The sequence below is a fragment of the Drosophila sulfurigaster genome, chromosome 3 (assembly GCF_023558435.1).
Source record: "Drosophila sulfurigaster albostrigata strain 15112-1811.04 chromosome 3, ASM2355843v2, whole genome shotgun sequence".
Classification (NCBI taxonomy): domain Eukaryota; kingdom Metazoa; phylum Arthropoda; class Insecta; order Diptera; family Drosophilidae; genus Drosophila; species Drosophila sulfurigaster.
Genome location: NC_084883.1, coordinates 8546984 through 8571799, shown reverse-complemented (window position 1 = coordinate 8571799; position 24816 = coordinate 8546984). Strand labels below are relative to the sequence as shown.

Genomic DNA, 24816 nt, shown 5'->3' with positions numbered 1-24816 from the left:
AAATAATTACGCGATAACGAGCCGTGGAAAACTAGTTGCAGGTTGCAACCCTGTTTGATCGAGCGACCCAGCGACTGTTGTTGCCTGGCAACAACAATACTGAGTACAAAACAAAACTCGGTATTAATTTGCAATTAATGCAGCTAATTATATTTAATTAAATGAACGAGCCAAGCGGCAGCAGCAACAACAGCAGCGGTTAACAATGCAATGCACTTAGTGCAAGTCGAGCTCATGCCCTGTGGATACTTTGTAGCCAGTTACAGATACAGATACAGATACAAAGATACAATGATAGCTACTACTATATAGTAGTAGTAGATGATAATTTGTGGAGCTTGGACACACTGGGAAAAATGTAACGCGCAGGTTGTGGCGGCTACCAAATGAAACTGATTATTACTAATGCCATTGTTGTAGTTGTTGGTGTGAATTGCTGCTTATTGTATCTCGTAGATACATTTTACAAGCGGGCGGCGCGCGCGCATTTTGCAAAACGTCCGCTACTCATTCAAATGGCAATTGTAATATTTAGATATCTATTTTTCTGTTTTCCATTTTTCTCATTTTATTTGTATTTTTTTTTTCATTTTTTTTTTTTTTCGTTTTTTTTTTCGTGGGGTGGCATCATTTGCAAGCCTTAGCACATTAAACTATTTATGTGTAGAGTTGCGTTTTTTTTTTTTCTACATCATTTTTATTTTAGTATCTCACAGATACATTTGAGCGACTCATTGTTGCAAATTGTCAACGCTGCGGCCGCTGCTGTTGAACATATGTGATTAGTTTAGTTTGACTTGCTTGCTTTATTATTATTTATTGTATTTACTTTTATTATTAGATGCCAGCATCTATTTTTGTGCTCGCAAAACAAAGGCCCCAAAGGGGGGAATCTAGCTGAGCTGAACAGAAACCAAAACCAAAACCAAAACCGAACAGGGCCAACAGAGAACTCTTGCAACAATTTAATGTCTAAAATGCAGTTGATAATGCGAATTGATGTTGTGCCAAGCAAATTATACTTAATTAAAGCTATTAACGATCCTAACTCTTTGCATAAAAATCACATCAATTTATTGTATTTTGCTGCATTACGATGTCAAGGCCGAGTCAAGATTTACATACACAGTTTGCATTTACTTTGACGTTCGCAAAGTGCGTGAGAATCGAAGTTTTAAGATTTATCCTAATGATTTTTAAGTGATACTTAAATACAAAGCTGAGATTTGCTAAATTTCAAGTCTTACAAAATCAATTTATAGATTCAAAATCAGCAATGCAAATAATTATTTTTTATGTTTTCTTATTGTAACTAAGTCTAATCGGATTAAGGCTTTAAATCAGAGAGGAAATTCGATATTATAAGCCTGTACAATATCTTAATTTTAATATTTTCTGAACCGGTTTTTGAATAACACCCAACAATAGAACTATAACTAAATGAGATTGTTTATATGAATTTAGATCAATTTTAATGTCATTTCATTTTAATTATTTTAATCACTTTTCATATACATATATATTTCAATAAATTTAGAAATTTGTAGAATTTACCGTCTTTTAGTTGAATTAAAGCTGCAATTGAAGATTGATTTGTTGGACTTTTGAAGTAGAAGTTTTGTTCTTTTCTTATCTTCACTTTAGTTGATTTTATTGCACTTTTATCAGCGTTAATTTGATAATATTTGTTTCTCTTGGGGATTGTATTGAATAAGAACTTTTGAGTAGAGTTAAGATTTGAATTATCACTTTAGAGTTAGAGACTGAGCGAACTGAGAGATAAGCGATCAAACCGACAATCAGAGTAATTAATCGAACATTCGGTTGCACTTTTTAATCACACACAAACACACTCTGAGAAGAGGCTGCAGTTGCAGTTGTTGTTGTTGTTGTTGTTGATGATGTTTGCTGGATGTTTGTTGTTGAGCCACACGCGACGATTTCTTGAGATAGGCGCGCGCGAAATCTTTGGAATACTTTTGTTCAGGCTGCAGTTGCGTTGCAGTTGCAGTTGCAGTTGCAGCTGTTAAATGTTGCTCTGCCTGGCACACGCCGGCAGTGGAATGCCAAAATGCAAAATGCACACGCGCTGCTTGCGATGTATGCGTGCGTGTTTATTATCAATGTATGTGTGTTTGTGTGTGTGCGCGCTCAGCAACGTAACGGTGCGTGAGTGGTACGTACAGGCGCAAAGTCGTCCACAGACTGAATGAACGTGTGGCGCACAAACGGCGCTTGGACCCCCAACAATCATCAACATAAGTAGCAAAGCGCGGCCACAACAACAACAGCCCACGACAACTACACGACGACGACGACGACGACAACAACGACGACGACTTACGACAAACACGAGCAAACAAAAATGTAGCCGAAGCCGTTGCCGAAGCCGAAGCAAGTGGCCCAAAGCTTAGCAGGAGCAAGCGAGTGAGATTCAATCCCGAGAGAGATAGACAGAGAGAGAGTGCGAGAGCGAGAAGGAGTGAGAGAGAGATAGAAAGAGAGAGAGTAAGAGAGCGAGAGCACAAAACCAGACAGAGTCAAACCGACGTCGACGCTAGCAGCGAGTGGTTGCTTTGGTGGGTTGAGTGCGAGGGGGTGGTGGGCTGGTTGCCCTGTGGTCTTGTCTCAGCTAATATGTGAAACAAAACGCGAGCAACGTCAACGTCGTCGTTGACTGCGCAGGAGCGCAGCGCACACACAACATGCACCATTGAAATACTCGCACTAGTCGTCGTATTTTACTGCGTCGCTGCTCCGCCCGCTGCCGAGTGTTGTTAAAATAAAAATAATGACGTCATTAAGCGCACAAATGAGCGCTGCTGCTGCCAATGACTGCAACAGCAAAAGCGACAACAACGACGGCGACTGCGACTGCACTGCGACGTCGACGTGGGCAGCATTTATAACTGTTTTCAGTGCAGGAGAAGTGAACACTTGACGAAGCTCCAGCTGCCCATCTCTCTCGCCCCCTCCCCAGACTTGACGAGTCAGCTCCAGTGAGTGACTGAGTGTGAGTGTGCGTGCACGTGTGTGTGCGTCTCTCTTTTTGTGTGTGGGAGCTGCGAGAGAGCGAGCGAGCATGCAATGTGAGCGCAAATGTTGAGAATTTGTTGTTGCCGGCAGTTGGTGTCATAAGATGAGCATGGGGTTGGGTGTTGGGGGTGCACTGATGACCACTGAGGGGAAAAGGCACGTGGGTTAGTTGACTGCTAATTTTTATTTACATATTTAACATTTTTGAGTATAAAATGTTTTGAGGTTTGCAATGTGAATGATACAAAAATATCATTTACATTCGTAAAATATGCAACCACATTTTAGCTGCATTTCTATTCATTCTTGTATTTTATTCATTTTCTTTTGCTCATTTGCATTGACAATCTATTCTCCTATTTTCCGTTATCAAAGAAATGTTGCAACAGTAAATATAATATTAAATAGAATTTACAGTTTCAATATTAACATAATTTTTTTTTGTAATATTAATTGGGCTTTAGAAATTCAAAAAAATTTAAATGAAGAAATTTGCATACAACGAAAAATTACTTTTCTGGACACTTATTTTAGTATGATATGGCATGGTTTGGTATAATATGCTACAGTATGGTATAATATGGAATAGTATGGTATAATATGGTAGAGTATGGTATATTGTGGTATATTATGGTATAGTATGATAAAATATGGTACAATACGGTTTATTGTGGTATAGTGTGGTATAATGTGGTATAGTACGGTATGGTATGGTATGATAGGTATGGGATAGTTTGGTATGGTATGAAAGAAAATGGTAAATGACAATTTAGTTAAATTATAATTATAAATTAAAAAATAAATCAAAATTTTGATTCCATCTAATTATTGAAGCAATTTGATTTAGGCTGTGTTTGAAAGTCGCCATTTGTCAACTGTCTTCGACATCCATTGAATTGAAAAGGAGCTCAATTGCAAAGAAATTAATAATTAAAATGCCAATCCGCAGTCGAAGCCATCAACTCATTCAAACTCATCATCAGCTGTATAGTATATGTTGAGTGTATCCATCCCGCACTCTTTCTTGGCTGAGTTTGTCAACTATCTCCAATTGCTCTTCTATTTCCGATCCCATCTCCGTCTGCTGCTTCTTTCCACTCACTCTTCCCACTCACTCGCCCTGTTGTATTGCCTCGACTTGGATACAAACCAAAAAGTGCCAATAAATATGGAGCATTTGCAAAATGCTCCAACTGCTGACACCACCTCCAACTACAACTCCACTTCCACCCCCTCATCCTCCTTCGGTCCCCTTGGCCAGGACATTCTCTGTGCTACCTTGTGCACTAATTCACATTTGATGTTTTGTTGTCTACTCAGTTGTTGCTGTTGCTGTTGTTGCTTGCATTTTTCTGGTCAATGAGGTTACAGTCAAGTCACTAGACAAGCCAAACTGAACCAGCCGTTCCCTCTCCCTTCCCCCACTACTCCTCCATGGCCAGTTGACCAGTTGCAGGGCAGAAGATGCAACAGCAACAACAACAGCAACGCCAACTCGTGCGGTCTCTGCAACCGGTCGGTCTCTCGGACTCAAACTCGGACTCGGAGTCAGACTCAGACTGGATTCTGTCTAGTGTCGTCCATCCACAGTCACAGCAACAGCCACAGCAACAGTCACAGCCAGTGTTGCCACCCACCTCAGCATCAGTCTTAGTTCAGCTATCGCTCAGCTATCGGAGGTGTCGATGACGTCGACGTCTCTTGACTCTCTTCTTGTCGTCTGTACCCACCGCAGACTCCGCCAATTCTTGTTTATTGTTGTGTGTTATACTTAACTGAAAAGCAAGTCTGAAAACTTTGTCAACACATTCGTACAATGCAACGAAACTAAATAATATTTATTTGAGAATCGTTAATAAATCAACATTATTTCAACATTTCTAACGACAATTATGGTGAATCTGTCTACGATTCATTGTTATTTTTATTTATTTATCATTTAAAATTTAAGTTGTTTTCGGAATTTATTTGCTTGCCGAATGATTCAAAAGATTGATGTTACGAGTATGAAGAAAATAAATATAATATATTTATGTATGAGAACAAAAAAATAAAAGAAAAGAAAAGAAAAGAAGAACAAACATTAGCGTAAATCAAAATTTCAAACGCAAATAACAAATTTTTCATAAAAAATGTTTTATGACGATTTTCCAATTATTTTAAACTGTATCTAATTCAAATCTTCAACAAATAATTTAATTTATTATCAATAAAAAAATAATAGCCAGAAATATATATTTTATATATATTTTACATTTCAAATATTAACATAGAGAAAGAAATTAAAAAACAAACAAGTAAGTATTGCAAAATCAATTTTTTTAAATTTTTTAACAATCTTAAACTAAGAATGTTTCATCTTTATCAGAGACTGAGTTTCTGGGTACAATGTTGACAACTTTGTATTCCTAACATAAGAATAATATATTTTATATTTTTGTTCTAAAACAATTCTACTTCAAGGATGGCCAGTCCAAAATATTTTTGAAATTATTACTTCTGAATTTTTTTTTAATTTCAAGAATTTATCTTCTGAGTTCAATTTAGACTTGATTCAAGATTTGGTTCTTTATTTTATAAATCTTTACATTTTTACATTTTGCTTTAAAAGTTGCATATATAATTCTTAAAATAAATTCGTTACTCTAAATTGGTTGATTGATAAATTTGGATTGCTTTAATTAAAATATGAATTAAATATGTAATAATATTTATTTTTGTATTTTAAGTCAATATATATAAAAGAAAAACTAAAAAGTTTTACCACTTATAAATCAAGAACGGCAGAAAAAATTGTAAAATTGGCACAATTTTAAAAATTGGAAAAATTTCGGATATTGTAAAAATTTGTTAAAATCTGCAAAATTTTTAAAATTAAAAAAAAATAAAAATCGGCTAAATTTAGAAATTGAGAAAATGTACAAATCGGAAATATTTTGAAAAATGAAAAAATATGTAAAAATCTGCAAATTTTTGGAAATTGAAAAAATTGTAAGTCGGCAAATTTTTGAAAATTGAAAAAATTGTAAAAACCGCCAAATTTTTGGAAATTAAAAAAAAAAGTAAAAATCGGCGATAATAATGAATGAGAAAAAAAATAATTTCATATAATAATAATAATAATAATAATAATAATAATAATAATAATAATAATAATAATAATAATAATAATAATAATAATAATAATAATAATAATAATAATAATAATAATAATAATAATAATAATAATAATAATAATAATAATAATAATAATAATAATAATAATAATAATAATAATAATAATAATAATAATAATAATAATAATAATAATAATAATAATAATAATAATAATAATAATATATTATAATGCAAGTATAATATTATTCAAAATTTGTTGATTGATAATAAAATGAAATATATAATAATATTTATAATGAAATTCAGATTTTTGTAAATGAACACTGAGTGAGATATGTATATAATATTACCTATTTAAAGGGTATTGCCAGGCTGGCAAATGCTTAGCTAATTTGCGTTCTAGAGTGGATGTTTTAGCCGAATTTGGTCAAATATTTAAGTGCTGTTGCCACTTCAGTTCGTTGTCGTTGTCGTTGTCATCCGCCTTGGCTTGGACATTGGCATAGACGAGGGCTCTGCTTTGCTCTCAGCCTAGCCGACTCATCAACTTAATTTTCGAAATTTTCACGTTGTCTCTCTGCCTTCTCGTTCCCGTCTCCGTCCTCTCCTTCGCCACCCCCGCACTCCCCCTTGACGTCTTCCTCTTCTTGTTGCCAGAGTCGTTTGCCTGCGTTGCACACACATTGCTGTTGTCTTTATGTCTAATTTTTGTGCAGCGTTTTACCGGCAGCTATAAAATTGTATTACCGTTAAATGCTGCACTGGCGAGCCATCGTCTAATTTACGTTAGCCGGCAGCCTCAGCAAAGGGAGAGAGCCTGGCAAGCAGAGAGAGCAAGAGAGAGAGGTGGAGAGAGGGGGCAGGCTGCCCACTTTCCATCTTGGCTTGATTGTCATTCGTTACGTTGCCGTTCAGGCCATGGCCAACAAACTGATTAAATTCAGCACGCGCCCTGCGGGCATCTTGGAAACTTCTTGCTGCTTTGCTTGCTGCTTGCTGCTCGCTGCAGAGTCGAGAGTCGAGTGTGATGCCAGCTGCAAGGAAGGGGGTGGGGCAGCTGAGATGACTCCTATGCCTCTGTCTCTACCTCTCATTCTCTTGGCCAATGCCAGCCAGCCAGCTAGTCAGCTAGCTGCAGCAGCTCGAAGCAGCTCCGAGCCTCATCAACAAACTGAGGAGGAAACTCGACGCTCTACATAAATTTGAAATTAACGTTTTCTAGCACATTCTCTGCATCTCTCTCTCTCTTTCTCTTTGGCAATTTGTAGTTGTTGCTGTTGCTGCTGCTTGTCATGGCCTGTCTGTGAGTCCTCCACTCCCCTCCCTGGCTTTTGTCTGCCTCCCCCTCCGCCTCTCCAACTCCCACCGACTCCAAGTGTTTACATGCTTTCTGTAATTATCATTGCCATTCCATTTCGCATGGAACACACACGCAGCTCCGAGCGGCATTTGAGTTGAGACGAAGCTGAAGCTGAAGCTGAGTTAAGTTGAGTGGCTTTTTGGAGCCCATCCATTCTATTCACTGTCCAGTTTCTTGCCCCTTCCCTCTTCTTGTACACTAATTAAATGCAAATCTTCGTCGCGTTCATGTCTCTAATTAATATATATGGCTAAAACGCCATCGGGCTCATTTTGACTACATTTGCAGCAATCTACCAAAAACTCGTCAGCTGCAAGTTGCACTCAAATAAGATACAAATTATCGCTTGACCATAACAAATTATCGAAACCAAAATGAATGTTGTTTTAATAGTCCAGCTTATGATAGCAACTTCAATTTATCTTGATACTTCTCAAATCTGATAATATCTAGAGAACATAAATTCATAAAATTAATTTCACAATTTGTTGAGTTTGAGTTAATTAAATAAACGGATTGAAATTGTGGAATCAAATTGCCGATTATATTGAAAACACTTGCTCAACGTCAATTAGTTGAAAATCTTTGCAGATTATTATGAATTTAAAAATAATAAAAAATTAAAAGCACTGTTGTAAATTTAAAAATAAAGGACTTAACTTTAAAATTCTTTCAATTTATAAAAATACTTTTAAAATACCTAAAAATTTCAAAGTTTTCAAAATTTCAAGCGAGAAAATCACAAAGTTCAGATATTAAATTTTAGGATAAATGTATGTATATAGATGTATATATCTATATAAAAATGTATGTATATATACAAATGAATATGAAATATTAAATTTGAAATGCATTCTACATTTGATATTAATATTTTTACAACAATTATTCTAGTTGCCTTTAATTAATTGATATAATTGACGCCTTTAATTCAATAGATATTTCGATAACAATTTAGTGTTGGTTAACATAAAATAAAGAAATAATCCTATTACATTACAGACGCTAACGGTGCTATTCTACATGTAACATTTGAAACTTTGATAATGTATATTCAAGTTATAAAATAACAAGAACTTTTCCAATTTTATAAGCACCAAATTCACAAAACTGTAATATTAAACTTGATTTTATTATGTTTAAATGATTTCGATTGAAACTTTAAAAATCTTATTCGAAATGAAAACGTATTTTATTGAATAAAACCAATAGTTTTGTATATGTAAAAATAAAATATTTTGCAACTTAAAATTTAATATTGTGGCACATATGTATGTATATTTAAACATTGTTTAAGTTGTGATTTTAAATCACAGAACTATAATATTAAATTAAAAAGAAATGTGATCTGCACTTGCAATTAATATTATTGTAGCTCCTTTTAATTGATTGATAATCCTACTCGAAATGGCAACATACTCATATTTCATCTGTAGCTTTAGAGTTCATATTGCTGTGAGGTGTGAAAAGCAATTTTGCAGTTTGATTAAAGGCAATTTTTCATGGGAAATCAGATATCCATCTTAATGAGCCACTCCAGTCTATCTGCAAAAATGCATAAGTGAAGTTTATGAGCTATTTGAGGCCCCTTGCCTCTTACTCGCCGTGGTCTATAAAAATTATCAGCTTTGTTCGAAAAAAAAAGAACGATAAATAGTCAAATACGTAATCAAATGGCCAAGTGCTGTGATGTGGGCCAAGCCAATTTATGCAGCTGACTGATATGCATAAAAATGTTTGCCGAGATTGTTGCCAGACTCTCAGAGCCATATTGGGAGAGTCGAGTCAAAGCCATAGCCATAGCCATAGCCATTGCCATGATAATTAACCGTGGACTCGAGACTGCTAATTACAAAAGCATCCTGCAACATCATTTGAGATATTTTTCCATTAACTGACGACGTTGTCGACGCCGCGCCACACAAAACATATTAAAATTAACCTGATTACTCCGCAGGCGCTGCCAACTCGCAATCCAACTTGTGTTTGGAGTTGCGAGTTGCAGTTGTAGTTGTAGTCGTAGTTGGAGGAGACGCTCGAGTTGGAATGGAAGTTGAAGTTGGAGCTGTAGCTGGACTTGAAGGCAAGGCACAAACTAATTTCAAATAACATAATTCATTCGCTTAGCCAAGGCGACAGGGCGTATGCGAAGTAGGCGGCAGGGAAGGGATTTCTGACCGGTTTGTGGAGCACACAAAATTAGTTGGGGCTTAATCACAGTACAAAACTTGCACTGAAACTAAACAAAGCGCCACAGAGCTGTCATAATATCTGAAGATGAGACTGGAAAATTATTAGGAATGCAATGTTTAGAGATATTAAATATTTCAGTGTCATTATAAGAGACTCTCTTCAAAACTTGAAAGAAAACTGCATTAATTATGTACTCACAAATATTTTGCATGCATTCAAATTTGCGAATATTGAAATTTTATTGTTGTTTCGTGCGCCTCAAATTGCAATAACAAAATACGCGCAACATCAACATCAAGGTGCAAAACTTGCGCCAAGCTGCAACAACAACATCGACGATGCCCTTCAATATTACAGTGGTTCACCACTTGACGAACGTCTGATCAAATTTTCAATGCAGGGCAAATGTTTTGAAGAATAAATTTTATTAGTTTTAAGACTTGATAAAAATCACGAAATAAATATAAATGCAAAATGAAAAGTGTACGCTAAGTTTGGAAATTAAAATACATTTATTTAACACAGGATTTTTGTTCAAAAATTTATTGCTTTTACTTTAAAAGTATATTTTAAAATTATCTTCATTCTAAAAAATTTAGTATTTCTTATTAATATTAAATTAAATACAAACAAGTTTATTTTGAAAATATTTACACCTTAATTAGTTCACATAATTGAACATAAACTGAATTTGATACAATATTGTAATTATAACCTAATATTAAAATGTGACAACATGTAAAAAGCCGATGCTTAGTATTTGGTCATATAAAAGAAACTGAATTAGAAGAATAAGAAGTTTGAATAAAACAAAGTTTTTTTTTTAATTTTATAATAATTCGATATGTGAATATTTAAGTTTTTAAGTAGATTTATTTATTCAGCAAAAAAAATAATATTACGTTCTGTAATTAAAAATAACTACATTATTATACTAATTGAATATAATTGATTGATAAATTTATTTTTTATCAAAATAAATAGTTTATGAACTTTTAACTAGTATTTCGCTTACTTCATTTCATTTCTCATGTCATTATTTCACATGCCTTGCTCCACTGTGCACTGGCGTGCTCGAGCAACGAGCCTGCATTCTGTCCTCTTCCCAAGTGTGCTAACCAAGCGGCGCGTGTGCAGAGGCTGCCTTGGATCTTTGGTTCTGGATGCAAACTGTTGAAGGAGCATAGACCTGGATCTTGGACTGAGACTGAGACTGAGAAGGAGACTGAGACTCAGTTTGCGCCGCCTTGACTACCACTTGGAATCTACGTGGTAATTTTGTAATATCGTAAAGTATTTTTTAATTGAACGCACCTCCTTCTACAGGCGTTAACCTCGTCGCATTACGGAACTGGCCACAATATCGGGTTTTGTGGTTCGAGTTTGATGAGGAGTTTTACTCTGGTTGCAGTTTACGAGGTGTTTTTGAATTCTGTGTTTTGTCAACTAGCTGAGAGAACTTGGCCAAATTTCGTGTGACTCACTTCCTTCTTGGAAAGAGAAGAGTGAGTGAAGGAGCGAAAGAGAGAATGTGAATATGTGATTTATGCGCTAAGAGTAGAGCATTAAAATTAGCTCTAATTATGACTATCGCAGGAGCGCAGCCAATTAAAATGCATTTCAGCTTTGGCCAAGAACATAAATCAATATAAGATTTATGAGTCTGGGCCAAAAAGAATAAAACTTCGCATACACATCGGCGAATTGATGTTGAGTTTAGTTGTATGAAAACATTTGCGAAACAATACCACAAGCAAAATACATATATTGAAGGCTAAGTCTACATATAATTTTTTATGATTAGTTGAGCTTTGAGTTTTGCATAACCTTTTGCTTTGGCTTTTGGTTTAGGGTTTGTGTTTGGGTTTGGGTTAACTTAGCATTATTCCCCGTGACTGGATCTGCTTTTGCTTTTGCTTTTGGTTTGGCTTTGTTATCCCTTTGTCTACCTTCTGGCTGCCCATTCATCGCATTCATTCATGTCCAGGTCCAGCCCTAACCTGTTCGCCTCAACTCACGACTTTATAATTAGGCACAGTTGTTCTCGTTGTTGCTGTTGTTGTTGTTGTTGTTGCTTCGGCTGCTGCTCACTTAATGCATTCATAATAATATTTCTTTTGCTGTTAAATTTATGCTTTTTGCCTTGTAGTCGCTTCGTTGTTGCTGTTGCCTTCTTTTCTTTTTATTTATTTTTGCCAGTTTTAATTTTCTCGCTTCGAACGAGTCGCAAGTCCAAGTCGCAAGTCCAAGAGGAGAGCATCATCGCAAAAATCGTTTTGCATTCTTAAACATAATTGCATGTGGGCGTGGTCACATATGAAATTTCTTTGATTAAAGTCGATTAAAATCGCGGCCTGTTTCGCCTGCTGTTGCTAGTTGTTTCTCCCGCTGCTGATGATGTTGTTGTTGTTCCTGTTGTTGTTGCTGTTGTTGTTGTTCCAGTTGTGTTGTTTGTTGTCGACTTTGCTGAAATCTCCACGAATCGAGTTAAGCTTTATAAGTTCAAGGATTTAGCTGGATATTTAAGTTATCTGCAATTAAAATATTCAATTAAAAGTTAATGTTTTGTTAATTGTTAGTAATTTAATTAATATTTGGGAATTTACATAAAAGTTCGATTTAAATATAATTAATTAATTAGAAAACATTTATTTCTAGAATTATTCCATTGAACTTCATTAAAATTTTCATTTGTTTTTGGTGCCACTCCATTAATACTTTAGCGTTTGAATGATTTATCAATTAAAATTAATATGTTTTAGTATTTTAAAATAACTTTCTTAAAATTTAATTTTACTAGTATGTATATGACATTTAAAGTTGTTTTGTAACCATGCAACTTATATATAAAAGTTATATAAACATTTAAATTTTTTAAAAGTATAAATTCCGAAATAAGTAACAAATTTGTATCTAAAATTATTTGCTTTAATTTAATTCTAATCTAAATTAATTGTTAAATCTTTAAAGTTTTCAAGTTATTTTATTCTAAATGAGAAATAATTTCTATTATTGTGATTAAACTAAAAGTTTTAAAATTGTATAATTTTGGTCTTAGTATTAAGAATTTTAATCTTGATTTCAAGAACATTTGTTATAATCAGTTTTATGTTTGTTAAGCTTTCTACTAACGAATTTTTGTTGGTCGTATTTTGAGAATTTGGCATTCTTTACTAACAGCATTATAGTTTTAAGAATTTGCTCTCAAATTGGACTTATTTTGGAGCACTATATTTAAGACGAATTTTCTTGATTTTAGTTTACTAGGAATCTAATACCACTAAAATAATAAGTTTAAAGGTAGTTTTCGACCAGCCCAAATTCAAGCTATCACAAGTATTTTGTTACAATTTGAATTTATTATTATTTTGCAAAAAAATCCCAATTATGCTTTTGAGTCTAAAAGTATTGTAGATGAAGTTAATAAAAATACTTTTTTTAATGTTTATATACTTGGTTTATATTAGTTGTATCGTTTCATAATCTTAACTGTACGAAAATTGATGTAATGTTATCATTTTGAAGACTAGAATGATAAAAATTATACTTATTGTGTCCACATCTTGTTGAATATATTTATAAGCTTTAATTAATATTGAATTGTAATTATAAGTACTTGACCATGCAGTGATAAGCTTTTCTAGTTGATGTTTTTGCTTGTGCTGACTCTTTGCTAACTATGGCCCGGATCTTCTATTAAAATGAGTTTCAAACGACTCGAGTCGACTGACTGGACTCGACTACTCTGGGGTTTTAGCCTCATCATCATCATCATCAGTGGAGCTGCGTGGCTGAATAGCCACTCCCAATTGCCCCGTCCTGCATGCCCCTTCAATGTGGCACGTTGAACGAACAACGAGCTACGAGCTACGGGTTGCGCACTCCTCTCGCAGTTGCAGTCGAAGTCGAAGTCGAAGACATGCCGCTTCTAATCTGCACTCAAGTGAATTGCAAATTACGTGTCTTAAATTGAAGTTTTACGAGTTGCTACTCTAAATGTTTGCACCAAAGTGCTCGCTCGTTGTTGTTTGCACAAGAAGATCCCGAAGACGACTCTTCCAATGGACCAATGGACCAATTTCTAAGCCAGCGACGACTGCGCAGAATGAGAATGAGGATGAGGCAACCCCATTGCTTCGTTTCGCTGCGTGTTTAGGCCGAGTGTTGTATTTCATGTTATGTTGCTGCTGCTGCTGTTGTTGCTGTTGCAGTGACTGCCACCTCCTCCTCCTTCTCGACCTCGTCTGCCTCCTTTGTCTCCTCCTTCAGCTCTGTTGTCGTCTTCTACTTCTGCTTGTTGTTTATGCGATGCAGGATATGATAATAATTACACCTTCGCCGTTTGTAGCCTCCATTCTCCACACACTACACTCTCCAGCCTCCACTCTCCAGTCACCACTTGCTTCACCTGGCCAGGAAGTCGCCTGTTTGCCAGCTTGCCTCTTCATCTGCCTCTGCGCTTATGTCTGTGTTCTCTCTCTCTCTCTCTCTCCCTCTCGCTCTCGTGTTTGGCTCCGTGCAACGTCGCAGCGATTAAAAATTGATCTCATTATAATTATTTTTTATAATTTATGAAGCCTTAAAATGTGTGTTGCTTGTGTTGCCATTGCCATTTGCAATTTACCATTTGCTTGTGCCACAGCTAAAAGGGTATACAAGAGAACGGATACAAAGTAGTCATTATAAAAGCCATAAATTTTGATCGCCTCGAGCCCCATCCAACAACAGTTGGCTTTAATGAGTGCAGCTAAGCTGGCAAGCTGAAATTTTACTCCAACAACCCAAAACATTCATTTTATTTGGGAAATATTTACTTAAGATATAACGTATAAGCAAAAACTGAAAATCATAACAATTTAATCAACTTTGTAACAATTTGATTTAAATTCTAAAAACAACTTAAAATGAGCAACTAAAATTAAAAAAATTAAAACAACAATTTTTTAAACAGCAATTTTTTAAAGTAATCTAAAGTTTGGTGGAGTTGTTATCATTATAATTATTTTTTATAAGGTCGGTATTCCAAAGTTGAATCGCAACATGATTGTGTTATTTAAAATAGTCAAAATAATTGTATTATTTCTTTAATATATAAATCAATCACACTTAAGTATTTAAGAATTTTTGCTTTAAAATAATTTTTCAACTTTTTCTTTCTTAAATTAAGAGTTTTCGGCATTATAAGAAATGTATTTTACTATTTAAAAATTGTTTTAAGAAGAATTAATGATTTGTGTTTAGTTTTGAAATAGTTTGGGATCAATTCAATATTATTTTCATATATATTATTATTTATTTATTTATTTTTTTCTCTTCCTATCATTCATCAGTAGATTGTTAGTATTTTCTATTACTCGTTAGATTTTTAATTGGAATCAAATAATAATAATTTATATATTATTTATAAACCAAATGGAGAAAATGGCTCCAAATGTTTATTTGATTGTATAGTTTTCATAAAAAAAATAAGTAAAACGAATTACATTTATAAATTCTTGAATTCGTAAATGTAATTTGAATTACTCATTTGTAATTATTTACAGCCTTTAAATTAATATTAATAACTTTAAAACTTTTCTCTTAATATCGAATTTTAATTTTAATTATCGACAGATCGTAGTCAACTTTAAATAAATAAATAAATAATCATAAATTAAATTCAAATCTTTCAAGATAAAATTAGTATTAAATTTGATATATGTATATTCCAAATAAGTATCGTACTTTGATTATCTATAGGAACAATCGTTCGTTATTTTATGTTAATTTCTTTATTGAATACTAGATAAGATACAAGTAAATAAGAATTTCCAATGTTAAATTGTCAACAATGAATTGAGAGTGTATCTCTTTGTACTTCGTAAATATTTAGTTATGTTAGCTGGAATTTCAGAATGCCTTTTCTCTCCTCACGCTTTTCCCAGAATGCGCACATCTTGAATAGAACGCAGCACATATTATGCATATTACATTCACATTCGACTCGCTTGGTATAAAGACTTGTGAAGAGACAGAGACATAGACAAACAGACAGAGAGACGAACAGACATTAGCAGAGTTCTATTCAAGATTCACCCGCATTTGGCTTGGGACTGGACTCGCTCATTTTGCATTTTAGTTTGTAATTTAGTTTCATTTATTGCGATTTTACATTGACGCCTGACACGCAAATTCGTGTAATCCTGGTGATGGCAACAGCAACGGCAACGGCAAAGTCGAAGCTGCCGCAGCCGCTGCTGCTGATGCGAATGCCGATGTCGAAGTCGAAGTCGGAGTCGAAGTCGGAGTCGATGGCGATGCAAATGCCGGCAGAACCCACCGACCATGCGCCACACAAAGTCCAATTAAATTATGAGGGTCCACACGCCAAGACGACGCGATGCGAGAGAGCGACAAGGGGCAAGTGGCATGTGGCAAGTGGCAAGTGTGGCAGAGTCTCAACTCAAACTTGAACCAGTTGAGACGGCAGCAGACGTTGGACCCGATTTAGCCCGATTTGCCATTTGCAACTGCTTATGCCTCACTTGACTTTGGCGTTGGCTCATTTTCAGCTCCGCCGTTGCCGTTGCCGTTGCCGTTGCTCTGTTTGCTGTTTGCTGTTGCCATTGCGGTGTAAGAGTAATTAAAATCCCTTGATTAATATGTAAATTTAATGAGATTACGAATTCAGCGAACAAGATTAGGAATGCACGGTCTCCAACTGCCAACTGGCAACGGACTAGCGAAGCAAAGTAACTCTTCTCTCTCCACTTGTGTCATTGCTCAAACTGGCTCTTTGGACTCCTTCTCTGAGTTGGCCAACTTGGTCATGTCTTGGACACACATACGCTTGTAATTTGCCCATGTATCTGTATCTGTGTCTGTGTATAGGGGCTTGTTAACGTTTCTGTGGAAAGCCGCAGCTGTGCGCAGCAATTCCGTGGAGAGCGAGAGACAGAGGGAGAAGCCACCCAAAACGCAAATCGATGCGTCGCTTGGAAAAGTGGAAGCGCGAAATAAACTTGTACATAAATTGTGTGAAATGGATTTGCTTGCAGTTCAAAAGGTTGTCGATTTTGTCGTCTCTGTTTGTCGTCGATCGTCGCCATGTCGCTTGTTGCCCAGTTGGTTAGTTGTTGTTGTTGTTGTTGTTCATGTTGTTTGCTCTCCACACACTGATTTGGTTAATCTGTCAGCATTGCATTTGCCAAGAGCGTGTTTCAATTTTGATCTTTAAGTGATAAATTTTCATTAAACTAGCGACATTTAACTCGTAATTTCCTTTTCAGTTTGGGAGATTTGATTGCGTTTCCCATACACGGAGAGGAAAAGCACGACTTTAGGTCCAAGTTATTTACAACATTCGATATGCCTAGTTTCTGTCGACTATTATTTTATCATTCAGTTTCGAATAGGTTGTAAACTTCATTCTATAAAACAATCACAATTAGAATTAAGTTTGTATAACAGAACGAAATTGTTACAACTTAAAACACTCATTTTCGAAATGTTTAACTGCATTTTATACTTTTAAAAAAGTATAATAGGGAATTTTAAAAGGAATGCATTCTAAAAAAATTTTTGGGACAAAACGGATTGATTTTGTAATTTTAATTAGTAAAATAGTTTACGGCTTTTTATACATGGTAACTATAGGGTAGAGCGAAATTATAATACCTTATACTTTATCAGCTTCTGTCATTGGTCGACATTCTGGTATATTTTGTACTCTATGGTATGTTCTGGACATAATAACAATATAGCGATTTTAGTATATTTTAGTATTTTTGACATAGTAATTCGGTATATTTAAGAAAATACTGAATGGGTTGCTTTCTCTTTTTCTAACTTTCTTATTGTATTGTTTAAAGCAAATAGAAGTACATTTAAAAGTCATTATGGTATATTTTTAACTCTATGGTATATTCTGAGCATAAAAGTATATAAATATATAAAATAGCGGCCTTGGTATATTTTAAGGTTGTTGCTATACTAATTCGGTATATTTTAAGAGAAATACCGAATGGGTAGTTTTCTTACTTGTTTAAATTAAAATGATTAACAAAGATTAGAAATATGCTTTAATGTAATTCCAATTCATGTTATGATTTGATGTGCGTAATCGCATTTAATTTTTGTTTATATGTTTATACATATTTATCATATTATTTATGTTTTGTCATCCCCCAAATGCAACCATATAAATAACTCATCGCCAACACTAGCCGCAAACTCAAACTCAAACTAAAGTTGTTCTTGCAACAGCAAACAGCGAATAGACGCAATAACTTTTCCCATTTTTGCGCAATTTTCCCATTTGCCACATTCCACGTTTCATCCCCGAATTGTTGTTGATGCCTGTTGCAGATGTTTTTGCTGTTGCTGCCACAGTATATATGTGTGAGTGTGGTTGTGTGTATGCTGCCTCCCTACTGATTAGCAGCTCTGAGCTCTGCGCGAGTTTTTTCTCATTACCGAAAAACGCGCTCGCGTTTTTTGCCGCGCCAATGGCTCCACTTGGCGTCTGCGATTGGGTCGCCGGCTGCCGGCGATGCTTGCTGCGATTGGTGGGAAGCCGTTTTAGGCGCTAAGTTCAAATGCTCACTTTACCGAGGGTTGGGTTGGATTCAGTCTCAGATGGATTTGAGCAGACTAATGACGAGGGCTGCACTGAAGTTGCCACTAAAATTTGCGAATTGTGAAAGATGGTGAAAAAAGATAGAATAGAAAACTCTGTAATGAAACCATTTCATGGTAATTCACAATTATTAGTTTAAAGCAGCGGCTTAAAATGATTGAATGAATTTTAGAATATAGTATAAGTCGCTATCAAATATTGCCTTCTTGTCTTTACCAATCGGCTTTGCATTAATGCTTCAATCTGAGAGGAAGTGTAGACAAAGAATTTCATTCAAGAACTTAAACTAGCAATATATCTTATTTAACTTTGCTTAAACACTAATGCATATACTAATTTCAAACTACATGATTTTTTATTTATTTCAATGTAATAGAATAAGAACTACAATATAAAAATGCGGCCTTCCACTTTGAATTACACTAAAACAGTATCGTATTATTCTTAAAATATAACAAAATAATATACCGAAACGATTCTAAAATATACCGAAGGTTATATTTTGGTATTATATACTTTATGGGGTCAGAGATGCCTTCTATCCTTCCTTCTATCTACCTATACGTAATGTCTTGGCTAAAAAGCTGGTATATTTTGCGCTTAATGGTATATCTTGTGCTTTATGGTATATTTTGAATTTAATACTATATCAATATATAAAACACAGCTTAGGCATATTCTTAGTATTTTGCGGTATTTCTATATTTTAAGAATAATACCACACTATATTGATTTCATTAAAAATTAGTAGCGGGTATCTCACAGTCGAGCACACTCTGATGTAGCTTTCCTACTTATTTAGGTTTAAAAAACCTTTCTAAGTTTTGAGTTATTCAGGTTTCACTTAACACGCGAATCACTTCCGTACCTCGATCTATGTCACTGTGAAGTTTTAAGGAAATAGCTTGGAAACGAAGATTGCCTAATATAGAGCTAAATTCGTCGTATGGCCGAAATAAAAATCGCATCGGCTTTAAAGATTGTTCGTTCAAATAAAAAACTTAAAGTAAAAAATAAATCTGGGATAAATAAATAAACTTTCTGAAAGCTCAAATGAATATTGAAAAAAGGAACTTTCTTTCACGATTAGTTAGTCGGTGACACAGTTGATTTTTAGGTCAACAAAGGAGGATCAAATCTATGCGACGCTTTGCATTACGGGGATACATGGAGATGCCATCGGAAAGGGGAAAGGAAGCGTCAGTTATGAGCTCGGCATGAATGGAAGGCAACAGTGAATGAAAGTGAATTTCGACACACAGAACAAATCAGTAGATGGAGTAAAATCAGACACAGACAGACTGACATAACATAACACACACACACACACGCACACAGAGTCAAAATGGACACAGAGCAGTCAATGGGAAAGGCATGAGGAACAATGCAGACCAGGCAGCTGCCCATGGTTAGGAGCTGGACGATGCGTGCGGCAATGCAACAAAAACCAAAAAAAAAAGAGGGAAAAAAGAGAGAGGGAAAATGCAGCAAATGCAACGAGGGCGATGTGCGATGCGTTTTATGGCAGCCACAAAATACAGCAGGAGTACGGCAGGAGTAACAACAGGATCAGGACACGCATTCAAACAATAACAGCGTGCTAAACACTGAAATATGTTGGTAATTTTGTGGCATTGCCAGACAGTCCGACATTCAGTCAGTCAGTCACAGACAGAAAGAGAGAGAGAGGTCATTCTGAGCCCCCAACTCAGTCAAGGTCGTGGCTAAAGGCGTTGGCAACGATAAAGCCGGAAATCAAAAAGACCGTAACTGATACCGAAAATGCCACCAAAAGTCAACAGACAGGAGGAACACAAAAAAAACAGAACAGAACAGCAACACAGACAAACACAATGAGAGAAGACAGAAAGCAGACGTAGAAGAAAAAGAAGTACGAGACGAAGAGTCGGATGTTCGTTAAACTTTATGGCAATCCTTGCTCCACACACAAACAGACTCTGTCTGAGCTTAGACGCTGCTTTTCAAGGACTTTCACCCGGTCACACACTCACACACACACGCACACACACACACACACGAGAGCGCAAAAAGAAGGCGAAAAAAGAGAAAAGCATAAAACGTAGCATACTTTTTCGAGCGAGTCGCATGAGTTTTTCCACGTTTGCCACGTTTGCTTGCTATCTCTGGCATTTTGCTTGCTGGCTTGCCACTTGCCACTTGTTCTTTGGCCAAATGCTTTTGCCGCTTTTAGGTTTTTTGAAGGCAACGCTTTTACTCTTCGACTCTTACTCTCGCTCTGCCCCACATACAATGTGTTTGAGTGTGTGTGTGAATGCAAACTTTAGCCACGAAGTATGCAATATATTTTTGGGTCTAGACGCTGCTCGTGTGACTCCTGTGTGTCTCTCAGTCTCAGTCTCAGTCTCAGTCTCAGTCTCAGTCTCTGTCTCTGCGTCTCTCTTTCTGTGACTATGACTGTGCGACTGTCTGGCATCGTCTACGTTTTCAATTTTACAGCTACGATGGGGTCGAGCCCTGGCAGCCCCCTAAATGGGTCAAGGCCTTCATATTTTTCACACTTTAAACACTCGCTGTGGCTTTAAAATTTGTTGCCCAACTGTTGCTGCTGCTGCTACAGTTTGCCAAAAACCGGAAATGCAGCAAATATTGCGTATACGAGTCGAGTGTGTCGGCCAAAAATCTCCTCAACCTCACCCACATCCTGCTGCTGTTGCTCCGTTCTCGGCTCCTGGCTCAATGCCAACAGGCGCGTTTGTAAACACAACAAATAACAAATTTTGTTTGCACGCCTATATGTGCGTGTGTATGTGTGTGTGAATGTGTGTGTGTGTGTGTGCCGGCATATTTTTTGGCGGCCGGCAAAACGCATTGTAGTGATTTTCGCCTAGCCTAACTATGAAATCGCATGTGGTCCAGTCGAACACCACTTGCATTGCCCCGTTTCGGCTTTCCCTCGCTCTCCTGTCCCTTCTTCTCCCACTCTTTGTGTGCGGCTTGTTTGCGGATAGTCACTTGTCGTTATGATGATTCATGTGGCATGCCACGCACCCCAGCCTGTTGAGTGTTGCTCTTGCTGTTGCTGTTGCTGTTGAAAACGCGCTCAATTGGAATGCTAATTTGGCAGAGAGAACGAGATGTAGCCAACACTCGCATTAAGCATACGCCGCGTTTTACGCAACTTTAAAGTGATTCCAATTGCTACAACTCTGTTTTACATCGCTCTTCGCGTTGAAGTCAATGTCCGGTCACTGAGCTTAGGCAAAGCTAAAGCCGATTCTGACAGAGAATACTCGAATGTTGTCAACTGCAGTTACCTCAATGTAATATGCTCGAATACCCTAAAATGTTGGAGAAAATGCAACAATGCAATTGAGCTCTTACTTTTATATTAATTATAACACATATGCGTATACGTAATATGTAATTTTATTTTCAATTCTATAAAATTATTATTACAAACTAACAATTTTAGAATAAATATGCGTATACGTAATATGTTATTTTATTTAAAATTCTTTTATTCGTTTAACTAACTGTATTATATTCTTTTTATTATCGTAGTGTTTTTCCTTTGTACGAGTAATTACTGTTTTTTATGTATATACTGAATATATTTATTTTTATTTAAAATTTATTCAATTTTTAGTACATACTAAATAAATATTTACTGTACTAAATTTTTAGTTATTGAATTTTTTATCGCCAAATACATTTCTAATTAAATTATTATATTTTTTCATTTTCGAAATGTATTTTATTTTTATAACTCAATTTATTTTTAATCAATTATAATTATATTGTACATTATATATTATTTTTCATTAATAATTTCATTTCATTTCAATTTTTCAAATTTTTTATTATTAATCAACAAATTTTACATTTCTAATTTAATTATCATATTATTTTTGTTATCAAAATGCACTTAATATTTATAATTCAATAAATTTTTTATAAATTTTTCTTGTATTATATACTATTTTGAATAAATTTCATTTAAATTTTTCTAATTAGTAATTTTCATTATATTGCTAATAAAATATTTTTTCATATTTTATCGAATTGTAATTTTTATTATAGGAATTTATTTTTATTAAATTATATTTTATATATTATTTGTCATACAAATTTGTTTCGTATGTGTAATTTAAAATTATTTTATTTGTAGATTGCATTTCTAAAAAACATTGTTTTATTCTTTTTTATTTCTATCCAAAATCTTTTTATGTTTACTTTTTCCACATATAATATTTACATTTAAAGGTGTTTTCGGCACTTTTGAACTGCAAATAGTTGTGAAGTTCATTAAGTAATCGGTGTTGCTCTGCATAACTGGCCTCGTCTTGTTTGCACTCTTCACTCTCCATTCTCCACTCGAGGTTTGTTTAACCCCTAACGGTGTTCGGGTTTGAGCCACCCGTGTTTATCAATAAATTGGCAGCCTTGCCTCAAACGACAGCGGGGAGGGTGGAGAGAGCACAGAAAATAAAAGAAATGTCGCTGTTCAGCCTAACCAAAAATCAAGAAAATAAAAGAGATGAACACACACACACACAACAGCTCACATACACACACATACTCATGCATATATGCAGAGGGAAAATAAAAATTCAAAAAGTCAATCGCACTCATAAAAAAACGTCGCATAAAAAATTGTCAAAAATCAACTATAAAAATTTTTTGTGGACGCTCGCATTGCCAATAACGTCGACGTCGCCGTCGCCGCCAACGACGCTGCAGCTGCGACTGTTGTTGTTGTTGTTGCTGTTGTCGCTTTGGTAGGCGGAGTCATGTGTGAGTATTTTTTATTGTACGAGTAGTTGCAGCTGTTGTTGCTGCTGTTGTTGTTGTCGTTGTTTTCGCTCGCGCTGTGTTACTGTGCGGCCATTGCGTAGTTTTTTGCTCACATTTGTCTTTTTAGCAAAGGGGCGTGTGTAGGCAGACGGTTGGAGCTGGAGCTGGAGCTGCAGCTGGATTGGGCGAATTGGAAAACTGAACCTGGATTCTTGATCCAGGGCAGAGGAATGCTTGCTTGCCTGTTTTCCACTTCTCCAGTGCTCGAATAACAAATGCATTAACTCTCAACGCAGATATCTGTAATAATAAATACATATACCGAAATGTATATTTATCAGAAATAAATACCAACAATCAGGAGTCAAAATTCATGCGTAAATGAGGAATATCCTGCGGTTGCCGTGGCACTTCACGGCTCTCTGCTTTTTTCGGTTAATGATTTACCAAATTATGTAGCCGCAAATGTAAAATATATTTGTATATACACTTTACAGTCCTGGCCAAGCTCAAGCAGAAGCTGACTCTCCACAGCCAGTTTGTCGCAAATGTTTATTAATTGAAAACGTAAAATTGCATTTCGGCCGTTGGGGCTGTTGACCGCCCGTCGGCGCAATGATTTCGATAATGCGGTTGCCGCTGGCCACAAAAACAGTTTGTTGCTGTCATCGCAATGTGGAAGGACGACGAAGGGGGGATGAGCAGGTGGCGGGTTGCTCGGTCAGACTGGTCAGCAGTGACAACAGCAATGAAATAAACATTGCAACTGGCCGATAATTGGCGTCAGGTCAACTGCAACTGCAACTGCAACAGCAACAGCAACATCAGCGACTGCAGCAGCGGTGGCAGCATCAGCATGTGGCATGTGGCGTCAAGCAGGAAGGAAACAAATGAGTGCGAGGATAAATGATATTCCATAGTCAACCGAATAAATTTATGCATGACTTTGAGTCATACTCATTTTAACTCATATTTACTTAATTTGTATGTTATTGGCCCACTACCAAGCTCCGCTATGTGGTCAAAATTCATAAGCTACCAATTATCGTCAAGCAAGTCAATCAAACTGATGTGTTTATCCCCAACAATAGAGAATAATTTGAGAATACTGACTTAATGCATTTATTGTTTCTTTTCAAATATACACAAAATAACTCTTTTCGTCTGATCGTCTTATGTTAGTTTTTCGCAATATGGAGTTCAATGCTTCATAAAATTTATGTATACTCGTACTTTTGTTCGATTAGCAATTAGTCTAAACATATTATATGTACTAATGGTATGGTTACTTTATTATCCGATAATATTTACTATATACACCAGACAGCACTTAAATTAAGTTATCATTACTCACTACTTAACACTTAAATTAAGTAATCGTTACATAATAAAAAACACTTAAAATAGACAAATATGGATAATTAAAATAAGAGAATCGATAGATTTGCGAGTGATCGACGCTCAAAGTAGAGGCGGACAACTAACAATAGTTGACGACATCGATATTCGGCGATAGAGAAATAGTGATCTCGATAGTGTCGATAGTGATCTCGATAGTCACCAATAATATCCGTCAACATACAAATTTTTTGTTTTGAAGAATGCAAGAAAATTATAGTTTATTTCAACCAAATGTTTTGATTTAAAAATAAAATAATATAAAGATTGCCCTCCATGAGCCATTGCCTCTCGGAAACAATTTGGACCACCTTGCTGA

General features: G+C 35.5%; 1 protein-coding gene across 1 annotated transcript in view; it reads right to left on the bottom strand.

The window, feature by feature from the left end:
* The window catches only part of LOC133841366 (serine-rich adhesin for platelets), a 97263-nt gene extending 95048 nt beyond the window's left edge, over positions 1 to 2215 (bottom strand). Inside the window, 1 exon segment of the mRNA XM_062273783.1 lies at positions 1555 to 2215. The gene's annotated coding sequence lies outside the window, so the exon portion shown is untranslated.
* Between the last annotated feature and the right edge of the window lie 22601 nt (positions 2216 to 24816).